Source organism: Cricetulus griseus (assembly GCF_003668045.3).
Source record: "Cricetulus griseus strain 17A/GY chromosome 1 unlocalized genomic scaffold, alternate assembly CriGri-PICRH-1.0 chr1_1, whole genome shotgun sequence".
NCBI lineage: Eukaryota > Metazoa > Chordata > Mammalia > Rodentia > Cricetidae > Cricetulus > Cricetulus griseus.
In genome coordinates, this window is record NW_023276807.1 from 218,459,099 (window position 1) to 218,475,366 (window position 16,268).

The 16,268-nt window shown below is 48.7% G+C and overlaps 1 long non-coding RNA gene across 1 annotated transcript in view; it reads right to left on the minus strand.

Annotated features, from left to right (window-relative positions):
• The window catches only part of LOC118238740, a 21,626-nt gene continuing 5,358 nt past the window's right edge, over positions 1–16,268 (minus strand). The window contains exons 2-3 of the long non-coding RNA XR_004772542.1: positions 9,961–10,238; positions 1–882 (exon numbers count right to left, since the gene is read on the minus strand). This is a non-coding gene — a long non-coding RNA (uncharacterized LOC118238740). The remainder of the gene's footprint in view (positions 883–9,960; positions 10,239–16,268) is intronic.

Here is a 16,268-nt window from a genome sequence, read left to right on the forward strand (position 1 = left end):
AGAGTTTTAAAGAACTTTAATTTGTTATTTTAAGGTAGGTGTGTGTGTGTGTGTGTGTGTGTGTGTGTGTGTGTGTGTGTGCGCGCGCACGCGCGCTTGCGCGCGCGTGTATGGTAAAAATTGTGCACAAGATTTACATACCTCAGAGGCCATAGGAGGGCATCAGAGTCCCCAGAGGTTGGTTGTAAATCTCCCTCCATCAACTATAAGAACTCAAAACAGGTCCTCTGTAAGAGCAGTACACACTCTTAATGGTTCAGCCACATCTCCATTCCCAGAACATGTGCTTTAATCTTAGCCACTGCCTGTTTTTTTGTGTTTATGTTTGTTGTTTGTTCCAGCCTAATTTTGCAGACTCTGAGCTCTCCATAGACTTGAGCACTTAACACGGTTGGGCTCTAGGGCTGGGGCGGCTGCTTGGGGAGAGTAGGAGCTGAGAGGAGTGTTTACCATCACACAGAGGCATTGGCAACATTTTGTTTTTTCACCCTTGGAAAGCTTCAAAGACAATCCAACCCCTTCCATACATGAGCATATTTGTGTATGAGTGCAGAAATGTCCACAGAAGTGTCTGGAGAAACTGAGGTCAGGATGGGGGAGAATGGTGAGATCTTACAGGGAAGACACTGTAAAGGGGGCCTTCCCCATCTCTTTCCCCTCTCTTTCCTCCTCTTCCTCACTTTTTCTGACCCCTTCCAGAAGGACCATCTGCAAGGAAGGCTGACTTTGTGCTGGACTGGAACATTAGCTGGAGGTGGCTCTTGACGGCCCCTGCTAAAGTGACTCTTTGTGCTTCTAAGTTTCTCTGTAGTCTCCAGGATGATAAACAAGCCCATCCCTGTGTGTCTGGCTCCCTTGATCCACTTTTATGACTTCAGGTCTCTGTGAAGCAGAAACAAAGGCAGGCTCCTTACTGTGAGTCAGTGAAATGGTAGCTGATCCTTGATAGACTATCTGCTGCTGCATTCTTAGCCAGGAAGAGCTTCATGTTCTACACTCCAAAACTGTGGCATGTCTGTTGGCACCTCATTCTATACTGTTATGTCAGATCCAAAACAAGCCAGCCTCAGGCCTGGACAAAAAGACCGCTAAGACATTCTCCACTCTGCCAGCTAAGGGAGTATTTGGTTGTTAGACATTAACCTAGACTGGGAAAAATCTACACCCCTTCTCAGGTGGCCTTCATGGCAGACAAGATAAAGAACACTATTAGTGTTTTCCTGCATCCAGTTAACCAATACACTGAGCATTTCTAACCACTGATTCTAATTCTCACACCCTATGATTAACAGAAGACAGGCAGCCTTGGTGTTTAGATGTAGATACTGAGGTATAGAAGCTGACAGGTTTGCCCAAAGCAGCCCATTTGCAAGAGGCAGGTGCAGAGGCAGAGTGGGGTAGCTATCTCCACAGGCAGGACCAGAACTCCTAGGACACCCTCCCCAAAACTCAGGGTTGAAAATGAGGATGCACAGAACCTTTCCCCCCGGACTTCCTCCTGCTCTACATGATATGGGCAAACACTCCACATCTCTTACCACCTGGTCTCCACCCAACTCTGAATCCCCTGCTGATGTCTAGATTTTCTTGGTGACAGAATGATTAGGTTGATCCATCATATTAGGCAACAATTTCTCCCCTCACCCACCTCAAACCCATTATTGGGGATTGACTGATGAAATCAACTCTTCAGGCCTGTACCTGCCAGCACTAATCAGCTGCTGGCTCTGTGGAAGGAAGGCAGTGGAACTGAGAAATCACTGGTCCCCCCTGGCCTGGATTGCATAGAGGCAGTGTCCTACTGTAGGCTCTAGACTTCTTCCTGCTTGTGTAGGTTATCTGACTGTGAGCTTAAATCACTGCACTGGACAAGCAATGTTTGGGTTTAAATGTGAATTGACTTGGTCCCTGGCTGATGAGGCTGGGAATGTTGACTACTTGGATGGCCTTTGGAGCTAGTCTGCTATGGACAGGCTTTGAGAATAATAACCTATTGCTGCTGTGAGGACCAGCCTTCCTTCAGCAGCTCAGGGATTGAGGGGGATCCACACAGTCAGCGAATAAATCACTCAACTTGACTTCTCTGTCTGGAAGAGTAAAACTTAATTCTCTGGGGCCAGTGAGGGAGGCTAAACTTAACACTCTTGGGGCCGGTAAAAAAAAAAAAAAGGGAAACACACACACACACACACACACACACACACACACACACACACACCAGCATGTGTCAGGATCTTACCTAGGGCACCTTCAGCAGGTCAGAGAAACTGAAGAGGAGATGCGGAAGAGGTGAACTACTGAACAGACAAACAGACACACAAGGACTTTTGTGGGGACCAAAGCTTCATTATTCTTCCTGTTGGTTGCTTTACTCTGTTATTCTTCTGTTTTATTCTTCTACTTTGATGTATCCCATCTGTGTCTCTCTTGATGTCTTCCTTCTAACTTTCCTTCTACATCTTTCCCGGTGTTTTCCTTCTCTTGTATCTATTTTTCCCCAGCAAAATCTTCCTATATATCTCAGAAAAATCTTATTATATATACCCCAGCAAAATCTTTCAAGCAGCATAAAAATTACAATGTGGTTACATTCTATTTTTAAGTGAATGATTACAATAAATACAAGTAAAAAAAAAAACCCAGCATGTTTTCCATATCCCTTACATGATTAAACAGTTTACATATTACAGGTGAAAAATGAGTTGTCCCAAGACCTCACATACATTCAGACCCAAACAACTTGTTATAGATTAACAGAGTGTAAGCAAGCATGGCATTTTTCTCGGCCAGTTCTTTTGGTGGCAGGCTGCATTTTGCAGTTACAAAGAAAGGATCGATTACTTTATTATTTATCTCAAAAGGTAAGTTTATAAGAAATCTTTAAAAAATCACAAATCTAAAGTTTTACATATGAAAAAAATCAGTCAGCTCTACTTTAAATCCTCAGGGTGCATAACCACTGTACAATTTTTTACACCAGGAAGCTGAGGGCAAAAATGGGTACAAGGAATTAATTATCACCTTTCACCAACAACCCATCCTAGCAAGAAAGGTATGCCAGCTAGCAATAGCAAGGCTGCCTTTGTTCTTGCTTCTTGATCTCAATAAGTCCCTCAAACAGCTATGTGCCTTTCTAAACTTTAAATTGTTCCTCAAGATTTTCTACCTCAAAGCCATTAACAAAAACACCTTAACCTAACTGTACAATTCTACACCTCTACATTCTTTCTGAGGGTGGTGGTTGAATCATTAATCTTCTCCAGCATCAATGCTTAGAAAAAGTCAATCTCTATTATTGTAAGTACCAGTAACACTGCCCAGTGAGGGGCTAGAAACCTCCTGAGAGTTTTCACACAACCCATAGATTATGAGGGATGTGGGGACTGTGAAGACAACAGTCAGAGCTATGCTCAATAACAGTATGAGGTTGTCAGGACACACAGTCCTTGGGGCTTTGCCTCTCCAAGGCTCGCTCAGGTGAGCCAATCATCCAGCTGTGTTCTATGAGTTCCAGTGCTGCCTGTTGGTCCCCTTGTATGGTCACTGACAATAACCCAGCTCCAGTTCAGGTCTAAGCTCATGACCTCCTTGTTCCCACCACTCCAGAAGTCAATGCTATAAGCTCTTGATACCGCCTCTGACTGGCCCACTCTTGGTACTATGCCTTTCCACCATGATGGACTGTAATTCTCTAAATCAGGAGTCCAGATAAATCCTTCCTCCCTAAAGTTCTCTTGGGATTTGGTCACCGAGATGAAGACAGTAACTACCATGTGCAGACTTTCCCAGTCCTACCTCCTGCCTTGCTCCGTGGTGTCTCAAATCAAATGCTCGTGTGGCCCTCACCACACTGTTTCTCTTCATCAGACCTCTTGGACTCTTGTTTTGCACTGTCCATCAAAAGCATCCTGCTGTGTGGGTTTTCAGCACCACTTCCTGCCACTATGAAGGTGATGGATCCTAGGCAGTGGGTGCTGAGTATCACAGAACTGGGGTCAGAGGAGGCCAGAGTAGAAATCAATTGTTCTAGATGCAAAAAGGACTAACCTAATTAGTGACAGTGTTGAGACTGGAATCTGGATCTCTTGGTTACTTCCCAGGATTAATTATGCTGGAAGGCTTCCCCTGACCATCAAGGCTGAACAGCACCATTGGTAGCAGTGACTGCTGATCTCTTTCTAATGTTGTATCTGCTGGGGAGAGCTCTATGCAGTTGCCAGTACCAGACCTGGAAACACTTTCTCAACTTCCATTCTCTTCCATTCTTTTTTTTTTTGGGGGGGGGTCAAGACAGCTTTTGGAGGCTGTCCTGGAACTAGCTCTTGCAGACCAGGCTGGTCTCGAACTCACAGAGATCTGCCTGCCTCTGCCTCCCAAGTGCTGGGATTAAAGGCATGCGCTGCCAATGCCCAGCGGTCTCTGGCTCAACTTCCATTCTTACAAGGGTTCACAGGAGAAAAGAACAAGCTCCCAGAGGCCACTGTAGAGATGGAAGGGAGGATAGTGACAGCCTGGGCTTGTGCACAGGGTGCTTGCTTTGTCATCTGTTCCTTAAATAAACCAGCAACACAGGCTGGAATCTCGCCTACCCCTGACATTTGAGAGGCCCAAAGCAAATGCAATGAAGGAGGCCCACGTGCCATGTGTCTAAATATTTGAACATTATAAATCAAACTAATAAACTTTGAAATAAGGTTTGTTCTTCCCTCCTGCCTTGACAAATATACATTCATAAGAACCTCAAAGGCCAGGCTCTGATTTCACATTTTGTGGGGTCCATTTAGTCTCAGACCATGGAACTCAGAGGGACAGGGGAAATAAGGCAAACTCTCTCTTCTCTCTTTTCCCAATCTGGGGACTTAAATTGGGCAAAGGAACTCCCCAGTTTTGTTTTTCAGGCTCCATCTGAGTCTTTAGAAACCAGATAAGAGGCAACACAGGGGAATAGCCAAACACACACACACACACACACACACGTTTCTGTTTTTGTTTTTTGTTTGTTTATTTTACAGGTTCTGGTGTTTGAACCCATGAGTTCCTTCTTTCAAGGCAAGCACATTACAGACTGAGCCATCTTCCCAGTCACAAACACAACTGTTTCCCCAGGAACTTCCTGGATCCTACTACCCAGAGAGTAGAGCAAAAAGGAGGTGGGGGCTGTGAGAGGCACCTCTTGAGCCTGCAGCCACTTGATCTGGAGCTGGCCCAGGATAGTGCTACCATGTGTATTCTGGGAGTTCTCTTACCCACAAATCAACATGAAGGAAATCATTTCCATTCACCCACAAAGTCACAACGTATCAAAGGACCTTGGTGACTGCTTCCCACACACCAAACACCAACAGGCCCAAGACTTGACCCAGGGGCTCCTAACTCCTGAATCCTTGTTGATCCCTCCTCACTGCTACCCTGTTGGCATCTTCAATTGGGGAAAAACAAAGCTGATGCTGTCTTCATCCCCAACAGAACCTTGTATGTCCTTTGCTTCCTTCCTCCTCTGAAGAGAAAAATCACCTGATCACAGGCCTCCTGTCTCACTACCCCTAAAACAAAAGCTGTGACCCCCCTTCTTAATCCCACTGTCCTGGTGACTGTGCCACAAACCACAGCTCAGCCCCTGACACCTATACCCTGACCTCAGTCAAACTGGACTTCTTCTGTGTGTAATTAGGTTATTCTTTCTCTCCAGTTCTCTATTCCACCCCCAGCACTCCGTGAAGCCTCCCTTAGCCCACACCCACCCACCTGCTTACCTGGGCTAGGAAGGTCTCTGTCCCTTTTCTGACCCAGCAACAAAGTGAATGTTTGGTCAATTATCTCCCTAGTAACAAGTTGTGTGCACCATGCCTAGGATTACTGGTCTCTAAGTGGACCTAATGGGCTCCCTACAGGATAGGAGCCTGCCTTGTTGCTAAACAGATCACTCTGAGAGATAAGGAGGAATGCACCAATGACAACCATCTCCTGGCTCCTCTTGAAAGCCACAGTATCATTTGGTGGGGAAAGTCTCTTCCAGGAGCAGCTGGCAGAAGCTGATAGACTCTGGCCCAGGACTTGGCATTCTAATTGCCCTCTGGAGAGGAGAGGGGTGTCAGCACTCACCTCAGTAGCCTAGCAAGGTCAAGATCTTTTATATAAGGTGGCCCTTACAAGCCAAAAGCAAGGTCTGGTATTTACAAGATATTAATATGTCTTTATTGGATGGGTGGAAAGCCAATCCAGGAAAAGGTTGAGAGGCGGGACATTTTGTGTTTTGATTTTAAAACCTCAAAAGTAAAGGGTGGAGTTTCTCCTGGTTGCCTCACTGTAGATACAAATGGCTAATATGAAAGGGTGATCCTCAAAGATAGCTGTGGAAGTTAAGTTCCAGGTCCTGCTTGTTTGTTGCAGGAGGGATCTACTTCTACCCCAGGGTCATGTATACAAGTCACAGAGGTTTCTGGCTTCTAATAGGTGAGAAGAGGGGCTCTAGTGACATTCCAGAATGACACAGTGATTTGCAATGAGTAGTGACCTGGACAATGAAGGCCCTTGGCTTCTAGCCCCAGGTTTATCCCCAGGGAGGTGGCTTTTATCTATTATCTTCCTTGTCTCTATGTGCAACATCCCTTCTTCTACACACACACACACACACACACACACACACACACACACAAAAAAAAAAAAAAAAAAAAAAAAAGAATATGCAGCAGACCACTGATAGGCTACTTCTTCCATGAGGCTCTCAGCCTACACTGAGCTCAAACAAGTCCTCTAACACCTCTCTGCCATCACATTAGCTGACATACAAGGCACACTTCCGTGACAGATGTGGCACCTAGCTAACTAGCTACTTGGTAGTCTTCATTCCGCTGTCCACACTCATAACCCAGTCCTCCCAGAGTGCAGACACAGTGGGGAGTGGGGAGGGGTATGTCGGGAATTGAAGGTCATACCTAAAGTGCTTCTATAGCCAGCAGGAAAGGGCAAGATTCATCCCCTTAAAACCACACCAACATGACTCAAGAGAGAGAATGAGGTGCAGGTGGTTAATGGGGCAAATGTCAGACCCACCGGCACTACCCACAGCTCTTTCCCCTTAACATCCTTGGACTCGGTTTCCCCATTTGAGAGTTAAGCCAGAGCTGCCCACAAATGCCCACCCAGCAAGAGTCCTGTGATGGTGTGACATGTGTGAACCAGCGGCAGTTGGTCTGGCTTTGGTGGCTGCTGCTGGGATCAAGAACCCAAGCCTTTTGTGGGTGGAGTGCAGCCGGGTTTCCCTGCCCACTCCCTCAGTGAACTGCTGACAGTGGCAAAGCCACGTTGCCATGCTTGGGGGTGGGGGTGAGGGGGATAAGCGAGACGGGACACAACTCTCTTGGGTTTGGTCTTGATGGGGGAAAAATGAATGTTTGGGTTTGATTTCGTCTGAGGTTTTTCCAGAACGCCTAGCTGGACTGGGCCCTGCACAGGGAGGGAGAATAGGGGGTCTTTAGGACCCGGGCACGCTCGGACCAGCGGTGCTGGGCGGCCAACCTGCCCGGCTTGAATGGGAGGCGGGCGGCGGCGCCGAGAGGCTGGCGGCAGAATAGCTCTGTGGTCGCCAGGCAACCGCCCTGACGCAATGCAAAAGAACGTCCCTTCAAAAGAAGAACGGTGCGGAGAATTCTCAGTGCTTGGGAGCTCGGAAGGCGGGAGCCGAGAGCGCCAAGGGTAGGCGCGGGCTGGCTGCGGGAACCGCGACAGCTCTGGCGACGCGGCTGGGGCGCAAGAGGTGGGTTCGCGGCGGTGCGGGTTGGCCCGGCGCTCGGGCGCCCAGGTCTTCTGGGTGGGCAGTGGGAGGCTCGGGATCCCACCGCCCTGGAGTGGAGACACCGCCATAAGACAGCGTGGTCTCTTCCCATTTGCTCCTGGGGTCTCGGGCCTCTTTGGAAGGCGTGGAGGAGCCAAGTGTGGACTTCATGCCTCGGGTCCCAGCTCTCTGTTGACCCTTCCAGGGCTATGATTCGCGGTGGGGATTTGAGAGTCTATAATCTGAGAGGGAGGACCCTTGGGACTCTGGCCCAGGTCTACTCATCTAGGCTAGTGAGCCCCCCCCCCCACACACACACACACTTCTAAGGGAGATGAGAGTTCTGGCCTCAAGCGTTCAATCCCCAACTCTGAAATGAGCCAGGGTACTTAGCTCTGTGGTACCCCAAGAGTGAAGGCAGGGAGACCCAAAGGGACTGCACACCCAAATGTTGCTCAGAGAATGAGCACTTCAGCAATGAAGCTGGATGGCCAGAAAGAACAAGGGGCTACGATGGGGGTAGGCAGCTTTCTCTCAGATGTGGTTTCTGTATGCATCAGTTCTGTTGTGGTAAGACCTCCTGGGAACATCTGGAAAATGAATTGACTCTAGGTTGGTGTCCCCAGCTTCTGTCTTACACTCATAGCAGTGTCTGTCACCATCCCTCCCACCATCAGACTATCATTCCTGGAGAAGCCTGGGTGACAACAGGTCCTTGTAACAGAACGCTCAGGAGATGTGACTCCAAAGTAGCTTCCCGTCCACACCCCAGAGTTCTCTTCTCTCTCCTTCCTTCCTTTCTCCCCTCCTCTGTCCTTCTCTCTTCTTTTTCCTCTCTCCCTCTTCTCCCAGGCTTGGGATTCACTGGTCAAAATCCTGGCAAAGTCAAGGTAACTAAGGTACCTGTTAGCCTGCCCTCATCCTCAGGGAGGGGGATCCTGCCAGAGTGGTTTTCAAGAGCTTGGCGCTTCAAGCAATAAAAAGTGACAGTGCCTCTTTCCCGAGTGCCTCTACTGGTCTCATTGCTCAGAATCCATCGCATTTTTTTGTCACTTAACCTTACAATTACCCTTTGAGGAGAGAGTGTGAGTCTTGGTTTGGAGTCTGAGAAAGTAAAGATACTTGGAGCAGGTTGTGTGGCTTTGAAAAGTGCAGAGACATCCATGTGCCTAACTCCCTGCACTCCAGAAATGCTTGTAGAGAAAGATTGCTTCAGGAGGCCAGGGAATCCACCATGGCCCAGAGACAGGAAGAGACTATTCACGCCCACAAGAAATCACAGTCTCGAGGGGCTTGTCTCATGGCCTGAGAAAGTCCCCTGCAGACACAAAGACCCGCCTTTGTTATCCAGCACTGCATAAACTGGGCTTGGTAGCCCATGCCTGTAATTCTAGCTCCTGGGAGTTGGAGGCAAGAAGATCAGAAGTTCAAGATCATCCTTCCCTACCTAGCAAGTTTAAGGCCAGCTTGTGCTACATGAGACCATATCTTACAAAAGAAGAAGAAGAAGAAGAAGAAGAAGAAGAAGAAGAAGAAGAAGAAGAAGAAGAAGAAGAAGAAGAAGAAGAAGAAGCAACTAGAATCTCATACTTGGGTCAGTGAGGAGGAAGGAAGATGGAGCCATGATGGAGGAGAGCTAGAAGGATGACACTGGCTGAGCTCATGGGAAACAAGAAGGGTAGGCAAGCGGGCTAGAGTTGAGCAGGAAGTGGCAGATGAGCCTTGGCAATTAGTCACCTGTAGCTGGGTGGTCGGTCCATAAAGTCTGGGTTGACAGGATCTGGGAACCTGGGCCAGGTGTCCTGCCCTCTAAGGACCAATTCTCTCCCTAGTGACAGATACCACTTCTCTCCTGAGTAGAGAGCAAAGGAAAGGAGCAGGAGGAGGACACCAGGGGTCAGAGGTCGAACTATACTATCCCACCCTTCCTATCTTGTCCCCACCCTGTCCTCCTGAGTACCATGCCCTCTCCCCTCTACCATGTCACCGTGGCAGATCACCTCAGGGGGCAGCTCTGTGGATAGTAGCCCTGTGTCCCATGGGCATAAAGGGGTGCTGTTCTCTAGGGCAGCTCTCCCTCATCGGGCCCTCTGCACACCTCAGCCTTTCCAAGAGGCCCCTGGCATATGGTAATGACCTTCAGACCTTCACGGAGGTGTTTCCAGGGACGGGCTTCTATTTCTTACCTCAGAGTGGTAGACTGAGCCCCTCTTCTTTTCAGGATACCCTGATCGAAATGTGGGAGCAAGTTGGTGGTGGATCCCCAGAACTCCCTTCCAGGGTGTGTTACATGGGACCTGTAGGGCAAACCTGGGTCAAATCTCATTTTCTAGGTTGAAGGGCAAGACTTGCATGAGTCCAGGCTTTGGCCTATGCAGTGGCCGCTGTCCCAGTTCTTAAAGGCCAGCCTGTATTTCCTCATTCCAAGAAGTCAGCAGAGCCTCTGATCAGTGCCTGGGGACACCTGGGGGACAGACCAATGATAGCTATAAGGGCCTGAGGTGGGAAGGTGGGTGTAGAAACCTTCAGAAAGTTTTGATGAGGACCTGTATGACCAGGAGATGGCCTGGGAGCCTGGCTTTCTTTCCCTTATCTACCACCAAGTCAGAAGTGACATCAAATGCTTAGCGTTTGAGCATGCACAGGTGGGGACACAAGACAGTCAGAGGCCTGACCAACCAAGTAGTCAGAGAGGCAGATGCTCCAGGCTCAGAGATGGCTGTGCTGTCGCCTCATTTGTCTTCTCGATTGGTTGGTAGCAGCTGCTGAAAACATGGCAGAAGGTGGCTGCAAGCCTGTTATCCAGTTTGAATAAAAGCAAGCCTGACAGCAAGTTCTGCCCACATGTAGGCATCTTTTGATGTGTTTACTTCCGAAGAGCTCCAGCAGCTCCTGGGAGCCTGTCCTGGAGGTTTTCTGACATCCCAGCCATCTGCCTCTTGGCACCCAGATCACCCCTCCTTGGAGTACCTGCTAGATGCTTTTACCTTTCAAGTCCATCTGTCCTTCAAATTCATTTGACAAACCCACCCCTCTGGAATACCTCTGTCTTCAAAAAAGATCAGAAAAAAAGAGCATGTTTGCTTTGCTGATTGCTTTGTGCTCATGCTACCAGAGAGAACAACAGCACACCTGCACAGTTGCCACTGGAAGAGGTGGGGATTTCCCGATCAGTGAACCATGGGAGGAGTCTCCATTTGAATGCACTTGGGGCAGCTAGACTAGCGAAACCACCCAGAACACCTCTCTTTATCTTCAAAGCCTTTTAGGACCAAGAACAGCATCATGTGGAGGATTCTTGTAAAGGTGGCCTTACCCTCAAGGAGCAAAGAATCTGGTCAAGGCTGCTGAGGAGTAGATGCCATTTGCGCAGAGTAAAGGGTGACATTAAGTTGGTTCTCTGCCCATCTTAGCACATACAGATGCTTTGCCGAGTGTTAGTTTTTGGGAAGCTGCATTCCCAGGGGACAGGCCAAGGAGAACACCAGCCAGGCCCAGTCAAGGGCAGGGGGTGGCAGTCCAGTCTGAGGTGTCACTAGTAACACACACACACACACACACACACACACACACACACACACACACACACACACAAAGAGAGAGAGAGAGAGAGAGAGAGAGAGAGAGAGAGAGAGAGAGAGAGAGAGACAGAGAGAGTCTCATTTGATCCCCCCCCATCAGGTTGGTTTTCCTATGATCCTCTTTTATGACCCTAAAGCCTGAGATGTTAGGAAAATCATCCACCCTAACAGAGCGGTTGGTGGCCAGACTTCGCCATCTCTGCCTGCCCCCATCCCTCACTGCCTTGTATCTCTCTGAAGCACCAGATTCCCTGGTGAAGTGGCCCGTCAGATGAAGCTTCCGATGACACAATAAGGAACAGGGGCACACAACCTACATTCTCTTCTGCCTTCAGTCACTTAGATTTTCTCCATACCCCAGTGTGGGCACAACTTGTGGGCCACAGGCTGCCCTGAACATTTCCAGCCTGACTTAGACCAGCTATAACCCCACGGCACCCTTCACTGTGTAACACCAAAACTCAAAAGGGAAGAAGAAAAGAAAAGAAAGTGAAAAAGAAAAAAATAACAACAACAACAAAACCCCAAGACCCTCCAACCCCTGAGCAGTCAGCACACCTAGATAGAGGTAGAGGTGTGGTACTAGTAGACGCAACTGTGCACCAGGAATCCTCTTGAGAAATCCTAGCAAAATAGTCCTTGAGAGCTTGCAGAGTGAAATAGAAAACACATAGAACGAATTCCCACTTGAACCAGACTTTGTTGATTTTGCTTATTTGAAGTTGGAGTCTGTCATCATGAATTTGAATAGGCCTAACTGCCTTGTTTGGGGGCCCAGGACAAACGCCACTTGGGACATTTTCTAGTGGGCCACTATGTCCTTAACTGTGAAGTGGTACCTGAGTTTCCTGGGAAGTGTACGCTGCTCCTGTAGCTAGGACATACACCCCGACTGCCTTCTGCTTTTATAGCCACAAATTGCTCCAGAGGCCAGTCTGTGTTTGCTTCCTTGGAGCCACTTTTGGTCTTTGGAGAGAGTTCTGTGGTCACATGGGGCAGATGGCTGGGACAGTGACGGACTGCCTTATGGTCTCCTTCCAAGGAGGACCCCCTTCCTTCTTTTCATTTCTCAAGACTCCATTCCACCCCATTATTCTGCCTCACAGGAATCTTCCTCCTCTCTTGCCAGAGAAGCCCTAGCCCAGAGCTATGGAGGGGACATTACAAGGAGTTTGAGTGTCCTCATACAGCCTCTCCTCCTCCTAGCAGCAGCCCTATGCTTTCTACTCTCCTTCCAGGAAAGATGTAAATTAGCTGTATGGATCCTGGGAGCCATGGCTTCTCCCACACACATAGGGAAGCACATCTTTTTGGCAGTTTTCTCAGCAACTTTTTTCACCGGGCAAAATGAAACCAAACTCATATGCATCTTTCAGGAGGCCTAAGGAGCCCAAGCCTGTCTGTGATTCAGCACTGACCTAACACTTTGCATTTGCAAAGATCTTTATAAGTATTTTTATAGATTCTTCCCTCATAGAGTCTCGGTGTGACCACAAAATAGAAAAAGGAAAAAAAAAAAAAAAAAAAAAAAAAAAAGGCTTCCCACTTCTTAGACAATGGAAACAGGACTCTGCTCAGAGTCCAAAGATTCAAGTTCAGGCAGGTCTAGTCAGCCCCACTAAGGGAGCCATGTGACTCTGGGCCAATCTCATGACATATCCAGTTTAGGGTTTCTATGGGGTCTAACACTTGGGAAGGTTTGTCTTGCCTGGGCCACAGAAGAAGTTTATAAATAGCCGTGTGGTTCGAAAATGTTTTTTGGACGATCTTATTTCAGGTGTGCAGACAGAAGCATTGAATCCTGAGTGGAGGGGCAACCATTAACAGAGGACACTGCAACCCAAGCCTTTCCAGGTGAAGGTCGCTGAGAGAACACAGGTAAGTGGGTTCTGTTGCCCATGGCTCCAAACTGTGGTTGCCAGCCCATTGGCTGCTATAACTCGTGGAGCTGTCCCAGAAGGAAGCAGAGGCCAGAGACACAGTGTGTTCACTGAGAGAGAGCTCAATAGCAGCTCTTGGGCCAAGTGGGCTTGGAGCGGATGTCTTTCTCCCCATCCCCAAGCTGAGCCTGCCCCAGAGAGTTCTTATTTCCATCTCCCTCTGAAATGGCGGGATCCCAAGGAGAGAATGAGCCCAGGCTGCTACTGGATGTCCACCTCCCCCCATGACTTATATTGAACCCTGTGTAATATAAGGATTGCACAAGAACCCTCTTCTTGTCCTCCAACACTGGAGGACTCAGGCCTAGCATCAGGACTGCCTCTTGGTCAGTCTCCGACACATAGGCAAAAGTCAGTCCCTATACCTTACAAGTTCCAAGAGCCATGTGGCTTGTCCAGGTTTGCATAGTGGGTATGGCAGAACTGTCCTTAAGCTCCAGTGTCCCCACAGCAATGCCTGTTTGCGGAGGAGGACCCCAGACCAAAGATAGACACTAGCCTCCTTGAAGGAAGGGATTATCATGGTGCTTTGTTGCAGGAAGGAACTATCCAGGTAGCACCCAGATGGTTTCAGGGTTTCCCTGTTCATTCACAGTCAGTAAGACAAGCATCAACCACCATACAGAGAGAGAGAGAGAGAGAGAGAGAGAGAGAGAGAGAGGAGAGAGAGAGAACAAGGCAACCTTCCCACCACTATCACAATACAACCATCAAGATATTCACACACACACACACACACACACACACACACACACACACACACACACACACACCCCAGCACAATAGCTCCCTCCCTGCCCCTGTGGCCAGGGACACCCCATTTCAGGTGCTCCTAACAACACTGACTAGGAGCTGGAATAAAAATGGGCCTGGGAAGGGGAAAGATGACTGGCAGAGGGCCAGATCAGCGGGTGTCCCTCCTGCTTCGGTCACCATGGCAACTCCAAGGAGGAGGAAAAGGGCTCTGGGCAGTGCCCAGCTTGTGTGATCAGCTCTAGGGGTGGGGGTGGGGAGACTGTGTCCCCTTCTCTCCTCCCCTGCTTGGCAGTGCTGAGACACATCTGCCAAGTATGGGTGGTCATATTACAGACCACACCTCCAGCTTGGGTGAGTTGGGTAGGAGCGCCCCACCCCCATGTAAGATAAGCATCAGGTTTATGATTAAACATGGACAGATAAGCCTGCCCGTCCCAGGAAGCCCATACCTATGACTCTTCCGCCACCTGAGAAAACTGTAAAGCCCACTGAATGCCTTTCCCCCCATCATTTCATCCACCCATGGGTCTATGACAGCTTCATCCTCAGAGGAGCCCAGACCTGAGTAAGAGACAGGATGGTGTGTGCAGCCTGTCAACTTGTCTCACTTTGTCCTTCACCCCGAAGCCTTGGAGAACCCCTCAGAGTGCAGCCTATTAGTAGAAGCAGAGGGTGCTATGGGAGCTGCCTGCCCTAGCAAGTTGATTAAAAGGCCAAAGACACTGTCCTTAGTCAGGTCACAACTTTCTGATGGAGTTGACATGCAGGCACACTCAGCAGAGAAACGGTGACTTCTTTGTACACGATGTGAGCCTCTGTCCACTGGCCAAGTGTGGCCCGGCTCCTGCAGTAGAGTATTGGACAGCCAGACAATGTTGGGGTATGAAAGCCAGACTCACTGAAGACATTCCTTATATCTGCCTTGCTAAGAAAAGTCAGCTCCCAAGGGAGCTTGATCCATGGTGTGGCCAGTTCTACTTTCCAGAAGCTTCTCTAAAATGCCTAAGTAATGCCTGCTGATGGAAAGTTTTCTACATGGGTAGGACTTAGAAAGGAAGTAGCCAGCACTGTCCAGATAGTATGTTCTAGAAAATAGCACAGCAGCCCCAAGGGATGTGGAAAGAGGCTGTGGGCTATCAGCAAGGTAGCACATATCTTAAGTAGGTCTCTCAGTCCCCAGTTCACTTTGCCCAACTGTGTAGTCTAGAAGACCTTACCAACCTTCCTTGTTGTATACAGGTGGCCTGTAGTCCCACTCAAGGTGGTCCTCCAAGTGGAGACAGCATCACTGCTTAGCACAGAGCTGGGACAGAGCTAGCTATATCCAGGACAGTTGTCTGCCAGATGATATATGAGTCCTGTCCTGTTGAGCTATATAACAAGGGAAGAGAGCCTAACCCTTGACTCTAAGCTCAGCCTTATTGCCCTGCTGACATCTGCTGACATTGCCCTCTTCACAACTACCCAATACCAATCCGTGTCTTGCTAGTTCTTTCTCATCTCTGTGCCTCAGTTTCTTCATATAATGGGATAATCACACTACACAGTCATGGGTCCTCGGGCTCGTGAAATGCTCTTTCTTCAGAGTGCCTGGCTTGATGGGTATTGATAGCTACTAGAAGTTTGGCAGTGTTAATAAATAGTACCTAAAAGCATGGTTGCTAGGACAGGAGCCAAGGTGTACTGTGGAAGATAAAGGGTCACAACTAGTGGGGTCCCAGAGGAACATCCAAGGGCAAGGAAGGGGCCACTGAGGAGACCGCATCTGTACACTTGATCTTAGGCCTAAGGTGAGGAGTGTTGAGGTACGGCAGGCATTGGGTGGTCAGGAGTGTTGGAGTATGGCAGGCATCAGTGGGTGAGCTGTGTTCGGGGTACGATAGCCATTAGTAGGAAGTAGGCAGAAGATAGAGAACTCCCAGCTTTCCCCAGTAGGACCCTGTTCCCAAGAATCAGCCTCTTCAGCCTTAGGGGACCTCATAGAGTCAGATCAATTGAGGCTCAAATGTGTTAAAGCCCTCTGGGAACTATCATCTTTGATGTTTTGCTTGTGCTGAGCCTGGGGCACCTATCTGTTCCTATGTTCTCAATAATGTGCCTCTTTTCCTGGGTGACAATCATAGCCCGTTGTCAGTGTTCCTGGGCTGGGGTTTGGTGACACAGGTTTTTGTTGTTGTTTCCAACCTGTAAAATCCACCCAGAGCACTAGGGATATTG